This window comes from Symphalangus syndactylus, chromosome 23, assembly GCF_028878055.3.
Source record: "Symphalangus syndactylus isolate Jambi chromosome 23, NHGRI_mSymSyn1-v2.1_pri, whole genome shotgun sequence".
Classification (NCBI taxonomy): Eukaryota; Metazoa; Chordata; class Mammalia; order Primates; family Hylobatidae; genus Symphalangus; species Symphalangus syndactylus.
The window spans coordinates 43,434,991-43,450,524 of NC_072445.2; the positions used below are offsets into that span (position 1 = coordinate 43,434,991).

At 42.8% G+C, this 15,534-nt stretch overlaps 3 non-coding genes and 1 pseudogene across 3 annotated transcripts; 2 read left to right on the forward strand and 2 right to left on the reverse strand.

The window, feature by feature from the left end:
* The window catches only part of LOC129473563 (uncharacterized), a 687,223-nt pseudogene that overhangs the window by 161,047 nt on the left and 510,642 nt on the right, over positions 1–15,534 (reverse strand).
* Positions 7,592–7,673, forward strand: TRNAS-CGA (transfer RNA serine (anticodon CGA)). The gene has a single exon. It is a non-coding gene; the product is annotated as a tRNA-Ser (tRNA).
* TRNAR-ACG (transfer RNA arginine (anticodon ACG)) lies at positions 9,522–9,594 on the forward strand. The gene has a single exon. It is a non-coding gene; the product is annotated as a tRNA-Arg (tRNA).
* Positions 11,525–11,598, reverse strand: TRNAI-AAU (transfer RNA isoleucine (anticodon AAU)). The gene has a single exon. It is a non-coding gene; the product is annotated as a tRNA-Ile (tRNA).

The following is a 15,534-nucleotide window of genomic DNA, read 5'->3' on the forward strand; positions in this document are numbered from 1 at the left end:
TGATCAATAAATACTAAGGGAACTCAGAAGCTGGCGGGATCCTCCATATGCTGAACGCTGGTCCCCTGGGCCCCCTTATTTCTTTCTCTATAATTTGTCTCTGTGTCTTTTTCTTTTCCAAGTCTTTCGTTCCACCTAACGAGAAACACCCACAGGTGTGGAGGGCAACCCACCCCCTTCACACCCTGCCTGCAAAAAGTGACTCCCCGCAAGTGGCAAAGACTGGGCTCTCCTGATGGTCGATCGCCAACCCCTACCCCCAGTGCACTAAGAGAACTCTCATGATCATGCTGATACGTGAATACTTTCAAACTTATTGAAAGAAATTTAATTGGCTTCCTTAGAGGTTAATTCACACCAGATCTCAGATTCTGGTTGTTTTATTTTGTGAGTCGGAATTTCACTCTTGTTGCCCATGCTGGAGTGCAATGGCACCTTCTTGGCTCATTGCAACCTCTGCCTCTCGGATTCAAGAGATTCTCCTGCCTTAGCCTCCCAAGTAGCTGGGATTGACAGGAATGTGCCACCACGCCCCACTAATTTTTAGAAGAGACGGGGTTTCACCGTGTTACGCTGGTCTCGAACTCCTGACCTCAGGTGATCCACCCGCCTCAGCCTCCCAAAGTGCTCGTATTACAGCGCGAGCCACCGCGCCCACCCCTCAGATATTGGTTAATTTGACAAGATAAAGGAAAGAGGAGGCAGAAACTAACATTTTAAGAATCTGGGCTGCGCGTGGTGGTTTACTCCTGTAATCTCAGCACTCTGGGAGACCGAGGTGGGCAGATCACCTGAGGTCAGAAATTCGAACATGGCGAAACCCTGTCTCTACTAAAAATACAAAAATTAGCCGGGCGCATTTGCTCACACCTGCAATCCCAGCACTTTGGGAGGCCGAGGTGGGCTGATCACCTGAGGTCAGCAGTTTGAGACCAGCCTGGCCAGCATGGCAAAACCCCATCTCTACTAAAAATACAAAAAATAGCCGGGCGTGTTGGCACACGCCTGCAATCCCAGCTACTTGGGAGGCTGAGGCAGGAGAATCGCTTGAACCCTGGAGGAAGAGTTTGCAGTGAGCCTAGATCACGCCATTGCACTCCAGTCTAGGCAACAAGAGCAAAACTCTGTCTCAAAAAAAACCCTGATATATATACTATACACATTTTAGAGGTGTTATCTTCCATAACACTCCTTATATATAACTTCCTGAAGTGCCGTGTTTGTCTAACTTTTAAAATGCTTCTTCATCTGCAAGTCATGGTTTGCTGTCTCCTGCAGTCTATGCCTCATACTCCGTGAACTCCACGCAATCAGTCTCTCTCTCACGACTGGACTTTTCACCTGAGGTTCCCTCTAGCTGAAAAGCTTTGCGCTTGGCTTTGCCTAGTTAGTTATCTTTAGCTCGTGATTGGATCTCAGGGAAACTTTTTTCTTTAGGAAAGACTTCCTTAAATTACATCAGTGAAAGTCCTACATTCCTCGTAGTGCCATGAACTTTCTTCCCTTACCAACTTTACAGTTATGAGTATAATAACTAGATTGATGTCTGCCTCCCTGGAATATAAGTTGCATTTGGACAGGAACAGTGTCTGTTCTTGCTCATCAATGAATCCGTACTGCCTTGCACTCAATGAATACCTTTGAATGTAAGACTGGACCTTTACCATAATTCTCTGAGTAAAGTATTATTTTCCTAATTTTAAGTTGAAGCACCGAGGCTTGCAGCGATCATCTGTCTTGCCTAAGTGTGGAACTAGTGTGTGAGTTACAGCTTACACAAGGATATTCCTGGCTTTACAGTCTTGCTCATTCCTTAATATACGATTGGATGTGGGTATATTTTTAACAAATCCCCAAAGTTCTGATCTTTGTATTTTCCTAGAAACTGATAACGGAAAAGAAATCACTAGAACAATAGTAATAGCTACAATTTATTACCAGCCATTAAATAAAGTATTTAATGAGTTTTCATATGGAAACAAACAAAGCAAGCCTAGGGTGTAGGTGCAATTGTTACTTAAAATCATTTACCTGTCTTATAGATGCAGAAGTTGAGGAGTGGGGAGGTTAAATAATGTAAATAACTTCCTCAAGCTCACACAAGTTATAGAACTTGGAAGCAGTATTTCTATCCGTGTGTGTCTGAGATCAAAGTATTCCTCACGGCCGGGCAAGGTGGCTCATACCTGTAATCCCAGCACTTTAGGAGGCCGAGGCGGGCGAATCACGAGGTCAGGAGTTCGAGATCAGCCTGGCCAACATGATGAAACCCCATCTCTACTAAAAATACAAAAAATTAACTGGGAGTAGTGGCGGGCACCTGTAATCCCAGCTATTTGGGAGGCTGAGGCAGGAGAATTAATTGAACCCAGGAAGCAGAGGTTGTAGTGAGCCGAGATTGTGCCACTGCACTCCAGCTCAGACAACAGAATGAGACTCTGTCTCAAAAAAAAAAAAAAAAGTATTCTTCACTATTGCAGTTTTCTGGAAAAAGGAAGGGTCTATGAAAAGACACTAGTATTAAGAGGATGAAACTGAGCATATAATATGAAAACGATTTTTACAGTATAGGGAGAGGCAGAAAAAGCTCAATATAGAGACACTCTGAGGACATGGAGAGTTGCCAGAGATAACTCGTACAAATATTATGCTTGTAACTGGTACTACTTCCTGGAGAAAATGGGAAGTGCATATTTCAGAGTAAAAGGAGGACGTTTTTTCATTTAAGAGAATGGGTATGAACAATGGCTCAGGAAATATTCCCTAATGCAAATTAAATGTATTGCTACCCTTGGATGCGGGCATTAGAGAAATTCTAGTCTGCCAGGTGCGGTGGCTCATGCCTGTAATCCCAGCACTTTGAGAGGCTGAGTTGGGCAGATCACCTGAGGTCAGGAGTTCGAGATCAGCCTGGCCAACATGGCAAAACCTGGTCTCTACTAAAAATACAAAAACAAATTAGCCAGGCTTGGTGGCACTAATTCCAGCTACTCAAGAGGCTGAGGCAGGAGAATTGTTTCAACCCAAGAGGCAGAGGTTGAAATGAACGGAGATCACACCACTGCACTCCAGCCTGGGCAACAGGTTGAGACTCTGTCTCAAAAAAAAAAAAAAAAAAAAAGAAAAGAAAAGAAATTCATTCTATTCAGATACATGGTTCTTTTGGTGAAAGCTGTTTGTTTTGGTAGCAAGAACCATCCCACTTCCCTTAGAGTCCTTTCTCTTTCCACACTTCAGCTGAATTTGCCTCCTTGCCCTCCTCAACTACACTGTCTTCCTCTAAGTCTCCCTGGAAGACTAGAAAGATCTCTAGGCAGGAGATCTGAATATCTGAGCTTCAGTCTTGGTGTTATTTATGTTGTGTCCTTGGGAAACTCAATGACCTCTCTGAATTTTATTTTCTAATTGTGAAATGGGATAACGAAACCTGTATTCTAACGTATTTTCAACAAATATTTATTGAATGTCACCCATATCTCTTCTAGGTATTAGTAATCTGACAGTAAACAAATATCTTGCCCTCATGGAGTTTGCATTCTCATAGGGAAGACAGACAATATACAGAATGAATAAGTTATCTAGTGTGTTGTTAAAATGATCATAAGTGGGCGGGCTTCGTGGCTCATGTCTGTAATCCCAGCACTTTGGGAGGCCAAGGCGGGTGGATCACCTGAGATCAGGAGTTCAAGACGAGCCTGGCCAACATGGCGAAAACCTGTCTCTATTAAAAATACAAAAATTAGCAGGGCGTGGTAGCACACGCCTGTAATCCCAGCTATTCGGGAGGCTGAGGCAGGATACTTGCTTGAGCCCAGGAGACAGAGGTTGCAGTGAGCCGAGGTCATGCCACTGCATTCCAGCCTGGCGAACAGAGCGAGACTCTGTCTAAAAAAAAAAAAAAAAAAAAAAAAGACTAAGCGCTGAGATATCCTCGTAGAAGGATGGAGGAGAGCAGGAGGAACCGGCAAAAGGGAAATTGAAGGAGAAAGACAATAAGTGGTGAAAAAATAGGCAAATAGATCAATGACAAACAATAATGACAAATAGATCTAGAGAGACCAGAAATAGACCCGTACAAACATAGTAGTCAAGTAGTCAATCTTTGACGAAGAAGCAAAGGCAACACAATAAAGCAAAGATAGTCTTTTCAACAAATGGAAACAATTGAACAACTGAACTTCCACATGCAAAACAGTGAACCTAGACACAGATACACCATTCACAAATATTAACTCAAAATGGATCATAGCCCTAAATGTAAAATGCAAAACTGTTAAACTAAAATATAACAGGAGAAAACCTAGATGACCATGGATATGGCGATGACATTTTATTACTCAATTAGAAAATTTTATTGAAACAATGTGAGTGAATAATTCTTTTGCTGCAAATTTACAACTATTAAGATATGATCATGAAAATGGGTTGATCACTAATGAATGGGTTTGTCATTAGAGACCAACCCATTTTTTAAACATAAAATGAAGGGTCAGGCCCAATATTAGCATAAACTACATCAGTATCAATAAAAGATATTTTTAAAATCAGAAATAATTAAAGTGACACATACCTGTTTTGTTTTTGTTATTAACTACGTGGGCACCCATGAAAGGATTCTAATAATCTTAGGATTGTCAGAAGTAACATATGGAGGAAGAAATAAGACAAAAGACCTACAAAAGGCCGGGCACGGTGGCTCACGCCTGTAATCTCAGCACTTTGGGAGGCCAAGGCGGGTGGATCACGAGTTCAGGAGATCGAGACTATCCTGGCTAACATGGTGAAACCTCATCTCTACTAAAAATACAAAAAATTAGCTGGGCGAGATGGCACGCGCCTGTAGTCCCAGCTACTCAGGAGGCTGAGGTAGGAGAATTGCTTGAACCCGGGAGGTGGAGGTTGCAGTGAGCTGAGATCTTGCCACTGCACTCCAGCCTGGGCAACAGAGCGAGAGACTCCGTCTCAAAAAAAAAAAAACCTAAGACAGTTGCTCATAAAGAAAGCAAGAAAGCAACAAAGCTAAGACTCCCACTCAGAGAGTGGGCAGTACTTCCTCTCGCTGGGGGCAGGCCAAAAGGAGGACTCCCATGGAGCCTAGCTTGGGTCCCAGTTGACAGAAACATATAAACAGATGTTCTGTTGGGCAACTCGAATAATTCTTATTTTTATATACAATCTTTCAGAAAAGAACTATAATAATTATGATGTGATACTATTCTAGAAAATAACTAATTGATATTTTTACTTTATTAACCTTTTTCTTGTGTGCATACAAACATGCACATATACACAGTTTTGGAGGAAAAGACAGTTATAGTTCATAGTTTACTATAAATGCATATCATCCAACTCGATAGAAATTTACTGCAAATGCGTATCACACAATTCGATAGAAATCTATGTGCTCCAGAATGTACAGAAGCTACGCAATGTTCCAAAGAGTGTCATTGTCACCTCTGGTTTTTTGTTTGGTTTAAAGACAAGGTTTCACTCTGTCATCCTAGTGCAATGGTGTGATTATGGCTCACTGCAGCCTCTGCCTCCCAGGCTCAAGCAATCCTTCCACACCAGCCTCCCAAGTAGCTGGGGCTACAGATGTGTTCCACCACACATGACTAAGCAATCACATTTTAGATACAACATCAAAGATATGTCCCATGAAAGAAGTAACAAACTTCATTAAAATTTAAAATTCTACTCTGCTAGAGATAATATCAAAAGAGTGAGAAGACACGGATTAAAGAAAATATTTGCAAAAAGCATATGTAATGAACAACTTATTCAAAATATGCAAAGGACTGCTAAAACTAAACAGCAGGAACACAACCCAATCAAAAAATAGGCTAAAGACCCTAACAGATATCTTGCTAAAGAAGATATACAGATGGCCAATGAGCTAAGAAAAGATGCTCCACATTATATGTAAACAGAAATGTGTTATTGTTTTAATTGTATTATACCACTCACTACCCACCTATTAGAATGGCCAAAATCTGGAACACTGACCACACCTATGCTGGTGAGGATATGGAGCAACAGAAACTCTTATTCATTGCTGGTGGGAATGAAAAATGGTACAGCTACTTTGGAAGACAGTTTGGTGGTTTCTTACAACACTAGACATACTTTTATTATATGATCCAGCAATCACACCCCTTGGCAACTACCCAAAGGAGCTGAAAACATGTCTACACAAAAAACTGCACATAAATGTTTTTAGAAGCTTTATTCATAATTGCCAAAAGTTGGAAGTAACCAATATGTCTTTCAGTAGGTAAATGAATAAATATACTACGGTACATCAGACAATGGAATATTATTCAGCCCTAAAAATAAATGAGTTATTAAAGCATGAAAAGACACGGAGGAAACTTAAATGCTTATCCCTAAATGGAAGACAACTAGGAAAATTGTTACCCTAAAGTCAATTGAAGAAAGTGTTGTAAGAAGGAGAATGTATTAAAAGCTGCAGGTATCCCAAGTAAGGTGAGGAGTGGGAAATGATCTTAGCCATGTGGAGATAATTGGCGACCTTGTCAAGGCATTATAGGATCACTGACAGTCCTTCAGAGGCTGGTAGGTGGATGAATGTGTTGATAGATGTGCTTGGAAGGTCTCTTCTGATTGTGAAGTAGGAAGTAAAATCATCAGTTGAACACAAGGATGGGAGAGGAGGTGTTGGAGCATTGGGATGAGAGATATGAAATAGTGATTTAATTTTTTTTTTTTTTTTTTTGAGACGGAGTCTCGCTGTCTGTCGCCCAGGCTGGAGGGCAGTGGCGCCATCTCAGCTCACTGCAACCTCCGCCCTCCGGGTTCAAGTTATTCTCCTGCCTCAGCCTCCCGAGTAGCTGGGATTACAGGCGCGCGCCATCACATCTGGCTATTTTTTTTTTTTTTTTTGTATTTGTAGTAGAGATGGGGTTTCGCCATGTTGGCCAGGCTGGTCTCGAATTCCTAACCTCAGGTAATCCCCCGCCTCGGCCTCCAAAGTGCTGGGATTACAGGCTTGGGCCACTGCATCCGGCTGAAATAGTGACTTAGAGCAAGAGGATTGGGAGTGGACTAATCTAAACGCGTAGGGTACAATTTGCCTAGTAGCCTTCAGCACCTACTTGAGATTCATTGTCACGAATTTAAAGTGAGCTCTGTCAACTGATTGTATGTTTTCCTTCCGCCATGTTTAGCTGCCCTGGTTGTGGCTTTGCCAAAGGAGTACAAAGTGAGAGAGGCAGGGAAATTGAGAGTGCAGCAAGAGCGTGACTCTAATATGTGCTGGGTAAAGAGAGAAGAAAATTCATGAACCGGAGGGAGGAATAGGGAACAGACAATTGAGTCTCCGGGGATTTGTTCCAGCAACAAAAGCAGCCACTAAGCACCAAATAAGTTTCTGATGCATAGAGAGTCAGATAACAAGTAAAGATTAGGACACTATCATGTTTCCCAGGAACTTCTTGTTGAAAGAGAGAGACAAATATATAGAAAGTGACAAACACAAACACGGAAGCATTAACCTGCCGTGGGAACATTAAAGAGTGAGAGAGTCAAACAGCCTAACACGACTTCCTATGAGACAATAATTGTCCCCGGGGCTGTGATGGCCGAGTGGTTAAGGCGTTGGATTCGAAATCCAATGGGGGTTCCCCACGCAGGTTCAAATCCTGCTCACAGCGTCGCTATTTTCTGGTTAGATTTCCAATATGCTACTTCATCAGCTAGCTTTCATTAGTTCACTAGGATGGAAAGTTGTCAATGTTATCGTTGTGGCTTTTACAGCGCTGTCAATGTTATCGTTGTGGCTTTTACAGCGCGCGCACACTTGTGGAAATGTCCATCAAGAAATATGTACATTTGAAGGCCGGGCGCGGTGGCTCACTCCTGCAACCCCCGCACTTCGGGAGGCCGAAACAGGCGGATCATTTGAGGTCAGGAGTTGGAGACCAGCCTGACCAACACGGTGAAAGCCCGTCTCTACTAAAAATGCAGAAAAATTAGCCGGGCTTACTGGCGCACGCCTGTAGTCCCAGCTACTTGGGAGCCTGAGGAAGGAGAATCGCTTGAACCTGGGAGGCGAAGGTTGCAGTGAGCCGAGATCGCGCCACTGCACTCCAGCCTGGGAGACAGAGTGAGACTGTCTCAAAGAAAAAGAAAATATTGGTTGTCTTACATCTAATCATAATGGCAAATACAACACAGGTGCAACGTTGAAAATATTAGGAATACAATTTCCCGTTTAGATTACTAGTATGACAGTTTTCTTAAAGCATTCTCAGGCAGCAATCTTTACTTTGTATTTGTCCTGATCTCACAGCTGGTGGGAGCCAAAAAATTTAGGATGATAACAATCCGTCATATGCATTAGTTGCTCTTCAAAGTGTTTTGTATAAACGAGGAAACAGAGACACAAAGAGGATACATTTTGGCTTCTGACCACCTTCTTAAACCCATACGAAACTTCATCTCCTTATAAGCATTTCTTCATTTTCCACTATGTTGCTTACTTTGAACAGCTATGCAAGTAAAGTTCCTTGTTTCTAAGTCTCTATGTCAAATGCGATTCTGAAAAATGTGTACTTTCCCGAATTCTTGACTCCTTGTTAAATTTGAGTGTCTTCATCTGCTACTTTGAGTTGTAATACCATTTTACAATAAACTTCTCCCTAGTGAGTGGGTACTTGTTTTTTCCTTTTGGACGAGAAGAGGGAAAAACTATGATTAATGCCTCCAGAAATGTATTACAAAGCGCTTTACCTTTTGCAATATCTAAATTTAAAATAATACAGATTGCTCATTACTGATCCACATACATCATTAGTGCCCAATGTAAGTATATTACAAATGAAATTCAGGCCGGGCGCGGTGGCTCACGCCTGTAATCCCAGCAATTCGGGAGGCCGAGGCGGGCGGACCACCTGAGGTAGGAAGTTCGAGATCAGCCTGACCAACATGGAGAAACTCCGTCTCTACTAAAAATACAAAATTACCCGGGCATGGAGGCACATGCCTGTAATCCCAGCTACTTGGGAGGCTGAGGCACGAGAATCACTCGAACTCAGGAGGCAGTGGTTTCAGTGAGCCGAGATCGCGCCGCTGCCCTCCAGCCTGGGCAACAAGAGCGAAACTCCGACTCAAAAAAAAAGGAAAAAAAAGGAAAAAAATCAAATTCAGGTAAAAGCAGCTGATTGGCCTGAAACACAAGTAACAAAAAGCTAAAAAAGTAGGCACACACATAAAAGAAAAGATAGAAACACCAATATTGCTTTGAAGGAAAGACATTCATCTTAGCACATATATAATGTTTCAAAGATGAAAATTGGTCATTATTTTCAATAAAGACACTTTATGTGAGTGTCTATGATGCCAACAAACCACAAAAGAAAACATGCTTTCCTTGAATCAGTGCGGTTTGGGGTTTTAATCCCTACCTAAATAAAGAAACAATCATTTTTTTTTTCTGGCCCCAATAGTATAATACAATGTAATTATGAAAAGAGTAACAGTTAAAGAGGCCTTACAGGCATGGGCCAGTGGCGCAATGGATAACGCGTCTGACTACGGATCAGAAGATTCTAGGTTCGACTCCTGGCTGGCTCGTTTGTGCTCACCTTTTTCCTTCTTCAAAGCCTTATCAACAATCCTGTGAATGTCCTTTTCCAGAGTGGTACTGTTACTTGAATGTGAAAGAGACAAGCGTCGAACGACCCAACCTACAGGATTTTGTTTCTACCTTACATCTCTTTCTCAACTGGAGAAAGGAGAAAGGAGAAAAAGACCATTAGAAAGCTTAAAAATCAAAGAAGCTTAAAAAAAATTATTTTCACGTAAATCTTCTTCATAAGTATTTTTTTCCATTGGAAGAAGTCCACATTCCTGGCGTCTCTGAGGCACAGCTCTTTCCGTGGGCATGACTGTTGTCAAAAAGAAAGGGGACATCTGAAGAAACGTTGAGTCATTAAGGCAGGGCTGTGGGGATGCAGGATGCAAGCTGCTCCTTGCATCAGCTGGGCCCCCTACACAGAGCTCAACCCTGAAGTCGGTGGACCCAACTCAGCCTCAACATCGCCCCCATCCACCACTCCTGCCACGGGCCTCTTCTTTCCCTCTCAGGTTCCCACCACTTTTCCTCCGCCCTGAGATCCTCGAGAAATAGAAGACAGGAGAATCGGCAGGGACAGAGATAGATAGATAGATAGATAGATAGATAGATAGATAGATAGATATCCCATAAGAAGATGAATGTGGAAGATGGCAGCTTTGGGGCGGTGTCTGAACAGACGGACCTCCTTTCTCAGCGACCAGGAAGATGGTGGAGGAGAGAGAGGCTGGGAGGCAACCACAGTCAAGCGGGGGAAAATTCCTCAAACTAAACCAAAAGAGCATCTTAATATGTGGCTCGGTTCCCGAACGTATAGCTTGGATCTTCGCTCTGCATCTCAGGTGAGTTTACCGAAGTTACTTACCAGTATGCGCTGTCAGGGGCACTGCGGGTAAACGAATGAAACCACAATCCTGGTAGTCCAAATGCGTTGGGTTGTGGACAGGTTGAACGGAGAACTGGCGATTCTTAAAACACCGCATTCACTTACATACTCTTCAAGCTAAAGGGGAGAAATTTTCCATGAAAGCCAGTGGCAGCCTCACGTGGTGTGGGCATTTATTTGCCTTGGAAACTGCCTGGGATCAGAAAAAAAGAACGAAGCACAGCCGTTATGAGGAACAAAACCTCGTATCTTGCTGCTATTTGTACCACACTCTCACCAAGTCACTGGCCACGCTGAGCCTGCTTTCCTTTCCCTATCGAAACTCGTTTAAAGCGTCAAAATAACATTGTCTCCCTTTCGATATTGAGAATGAAAAAAACATTGAAAAAAGTATATATTGCTTCCTAACGTTTCACTAAAAACTAAACAGGCAAATGTCATACCTCCTCTTAATTCCCCATTCCCTAAAACACGCCCACCTAGCTGCCGCACTGCCCCAACCCAATTTTCTTCAATACTTTCTTCCTAATGCTTGCATCTTTTTTGTTGTTCTTTGTTTGTTTTGAGACGGAGTTTCGCTCTTGTTGCCCAGGCTGGAGTACTATGGCACGGTCTCAGCTCACCGCAACCTCCGCCTCCCGGGCTCAAGTGATTCTCATGCCTCAGCCTCCCTAGTAGCTGGGATTACAGGCATGAGCCCAGCTTATTTTGTATTTTTAATAGAGACGGGGTTTCACCATATTGGTCAGGCTGGTCTCCAACTCCTGACCTCAAATGATCACCCCGCCTCGGCTTCCCAAAGTGCTGGGATTACAGGTTCGAGCCACCGTGCCCGACCTGTTCTTTTTATTTTTTACAATAAAGGGAAACGGACGTAAGTAGCCTTCCTCGCTTGAGGAATAAGAGAGCGTCTTAGTTTCGAATTCAGAACAGCTGTGATTCGATTCAGACAGCTGTGATTCGATTCAGACAGCTGTGATTCGACAGGCTTAGATTAAAAGGCCTACATTCAGATAAATGAACGGCCCGACCACAACTTCCAGAGGCCCGTGCGGGGATCGAACCCGCGACCTTGGCGTTATTAGCACCACGGTCTAACCAACTGAGCTAACCGGCCACGCGACTACATCGGTGTTTTAAAGGAAACCATATATAAATTCATTGACATTTTTGTTTTTCTAAATAAAACAGATCTTTTTTCTTACTCCTTCCAAAAGAGACCTTTGAGACTATATTCACAGACTTTAGCAAGGAAGTCCAAACTATTTTAACTCTAAGCCAGACTAGAAAATTCACGGAGAAATTTTTGACAGAGGATGTGGAAAAAGCGCTGTAATAGGATTTTCAATGGTGAGTGACAGGAACCTCCTCTTTTTATTTTATTTTTGTTATTGTTAGACAACAAATTTTTTTTTTTTTTTGGAACGTCACTGCTCCTTGCGGAGTGTGGCTAATTCAAAGGCAGTACGCCCAGAGTCGGCAGCCTTCTCTTTTTATAGGCATGTCAGTGTGCTGGATCGCAAGTTGCAAACTTCCCTTTAGTGACTTGTAACTTAAGGACTTATTATTTTCAAGTTGGTTCAAGACAGCGCCGCCGAAAGGAAGGCTAATGGAGTTGAGGGAAGGAGCCGCGCCTTCTCAGTGTCTCTGAAGTCACAAACATAAGCATTGATGTAATCGGCGAAGATATTCAGGGGTGGAAACTGAGGTAGCCCGGCAGTACCAGAATTACATAGTAAATCTGGTATGTTTCTTGAGGGTGGTAGAAAAGGGCTACAGAGGTTTGCAGAAGGGCAAGATTGTGGTGGCACCCCGCTAGGTATTAAGTCTCATTTAACAGCAATTGTTATGTGTCACTCAAATTCCAACTTGGGAACCGAAGGATTTCAACCCGAGTTGGAGAGGCCAGAATAAGTGAGATAAGCTCTTTCATCCTTGGTCAGGCTACCGGTTTTATCACCCGGAGACAAGTTGAAAGAAACCTCCTGCAGCGTCAGGAACTGTCTCTCTACATGTGCCTGGGGTTTCCTTCGTGTTTTTGGAACCTTCAGGATCACTGACGCCTAATAAACTTTTAACGAATATATTAGCAGTTAAATGAATCAGCAAGTAACGATTTTGTTGATTCTAAAACTGACGCTGGCGCGAGGAAGTGTTGGAATTCTAGTGTTACTCTTAATATATTCAACGGTTAAAGACCGAAGTACCACCAGGAGCTTCGATGTTTTTATTCTTCTAGTCCTCAAGAGTTTTATCCTAGGTGTCAAGAACTGAGGCTTCTACTTGCTCAAAAATCACCTGAAAGGAAACTCTCTGATACAGTTCCTGCAGTAACACATCCTCTTCACACGTCGCAAAGAATTACATTCTGGTTTTTGAGGATCCCTCTTGCACATTCCGACTGGTGTTTATAGACCTCCGAGGTTCACATGTAAAGCCATGGCAAGGGAATGAACTTGTCATATATGACATCAACACCAGAAGGATTACCCTTTTTTTCTCCTTCAGATAAATGGGAGCTAATCTTCTAACATTCCTGTACTCTGTCCTGAGGCTTGTTGGCAGGCAGAGCTCTTCATGCTGTCCTGACACTAACAGCACCAGCCTGGGTACTTATTCTTTCTTTTGTAACCAAATACTATTGGAGAAAATCTGCACCTGGGACTAGAGAATTCACATTTTTTGCTAGCAACACCTAAGATTTAAATCTGTTCTTCTCACTCCACCCCCCACCTTCAATTGTGTTTCCCTGATCCAAAAACCGTATTATTCTTTACTTTGCTTTAAATGAAATACTATGTGTTAACGTTACCAGCAGTAATTCCAGACAAAAAGAAGGGTTCAATACAAGGTTTTCTGTCCTTCCTTAACCGTAAACATGGTATAAAATGATGATCAAATCTCCGTTGATCTTAGATCCTAACTATCTCCATACCCTCCTCAGAGACTATCTAATTTCTTACTTTCCTATCTTCCCTAAAATAATCTATGCATAATCAAGCACGTCATTACTATCTTCACCTACATTATTGGCGACACAGCGGAACATCTGTCACAAGTGTCTTGTAAGATATATATATATATAGATAGATATTTTTTTCTTTTTCTTTTTTTGAGATGGAGTCTCTCTCTGTCGCTCAGGCTGGAGTGCGGTGGCGCGATCTCAGCTCACTGCAGCCTCCGCCTCCTGGGCTCAAGTGATTCTCCTGCCTCAGCCTCCCCAAGTAGCGGGGATTACAGGTGCCTGCCACCACATCCGTCTATTTTTTGTATTTTTAGTAGAGACCGGGTTTCACCATGTTGTCCAGGCCGCTATCGAACTCCTGACCTCAGGTGATCCGGCCGCCTCAACCTTCCAAAGTGTTGGGATTACCGGCATGAGCCACTGATCTTGGCCTTGTAAGATAATTTCAAAATATTTATGTTATATTCCAGATTAGGTTATTTTAATTATCTAAGACTGCCTCAGGAAAAATACTGAATCAATACTTTTTTTTTTTTTAAATCTAAGACTGCCTCAGGAAACATACTGAATCAATACTAACAATTTTTTTTTTTTAAAGAAATGTGGATGACCTCGCCATGTTGTCCAGGCTGGCCTTGAAGCCATAGACCCAAGTGATCCTCCTGCCTCAGCCTCCCACGTATCTGGGGCCGCTGTGCTGCCGCACCTGCCACTGTGCCCAGCTCATTTATTTTACAATGTGAATATATATATGCGCATATGTGTGTGTGTGTGTGTAATCACATATAGCCTTAGTATTACTAAAATTCAGGTTATTTTTAATATGTCATCTCTTGCGTCTCTGCACAGTAAAAATGACTACTCATGCACTGGGACTGTCCCTGCAACTGAAAACAACTAAAATGCTGTATAAAACAAGCAAAACTTCTAAAAAAATTCAAAGTGCTGATAATAATTTAAGGATTTAACAGACCAAATTCTGAGTGAAAGTAGAAACACAGGGAGTTAAGCATAGAATTGAAAGTGCTTGGCCAGGCGCTGTGACTCACGCCTGTAATCCCAGCACTTTGGGAGGCCGAGGCGGGCAGATCACCTAAGGTCAGGAGTTTGAGACCAGCCTGGCCAACAAGGCGAAACCCCGTCTCTACTAAAAAATTACAAAAATTAGCCGGGTGTGGCGGAGGGCCCCTGTAATCCCAGTTACTCGGGAGGCTGAGGCAGGAGAATCGCTTTAATCCGGGAGGCAGAGTTTGCAGTGAGCCGAGATCAAGCCACTGCACTTCAGCCTGGGCGACAGAGCGATACTCCATCTTAAAAAAAAAAAAAAAAAAAAAAGTGCTTATGCCCTGATTCTTATGTGTTTCATAACATCGTAACATGTAAGTGCGGCCGGGCACGGTGGCTCACGGTGAGGGGACCACGAGGTCAGGTGACCGAGACCATCCTAGCCAACATGGTGAAACCCTGTCTCTACTAAAAATACAAAAAAATCGCTTGAACCCAGCAGACGGAGGTTGCAGTGAGCCGAGATCGCGCCACTGCACTCCAACCTGGGCGACAGAGCGAGACTCCGTCTGAAAAACAAACAAACAAAAAAACATGTAAGTGCACACTGAATGAGGTACTGAATAAGATTGCTTTCTTCCTCTCAACGAACAACTAAAATCTGTGGAGGAGCTCACGTTTATGGGCGTGGAACTGCGTTTTTTGAAATGACTTACAAGAGCCCTTTTCATTATAAGGGCAAGTGCATGTATTCCCTTACCATATAAATTAAATGTCAATATGGACTTACATATTGGTAGGTGGCTGACATTTGGTGGAGGGCCAGTATTACACAGTTAACGCGGCCAAGCATTAATTTAGCAGAGTCGACATGTACAAAAGAGTCCGGAAATGGCTGTCGAAACCCAGAATTGAGCCAGAGACCTGCAGATCATCAGTCTAACACTCTCCCAATTGAGCTGTTTCGGCCATCTGTAAGGAATGAGTTGTTTTGTTTTGTTTTTGTTTTTGTTTTTTTGTTTTGTCAGTTGCTTTCAAATCGCCCTTCATGAACACACTCCTAGTTTCCTTTCTGGGTGCTAT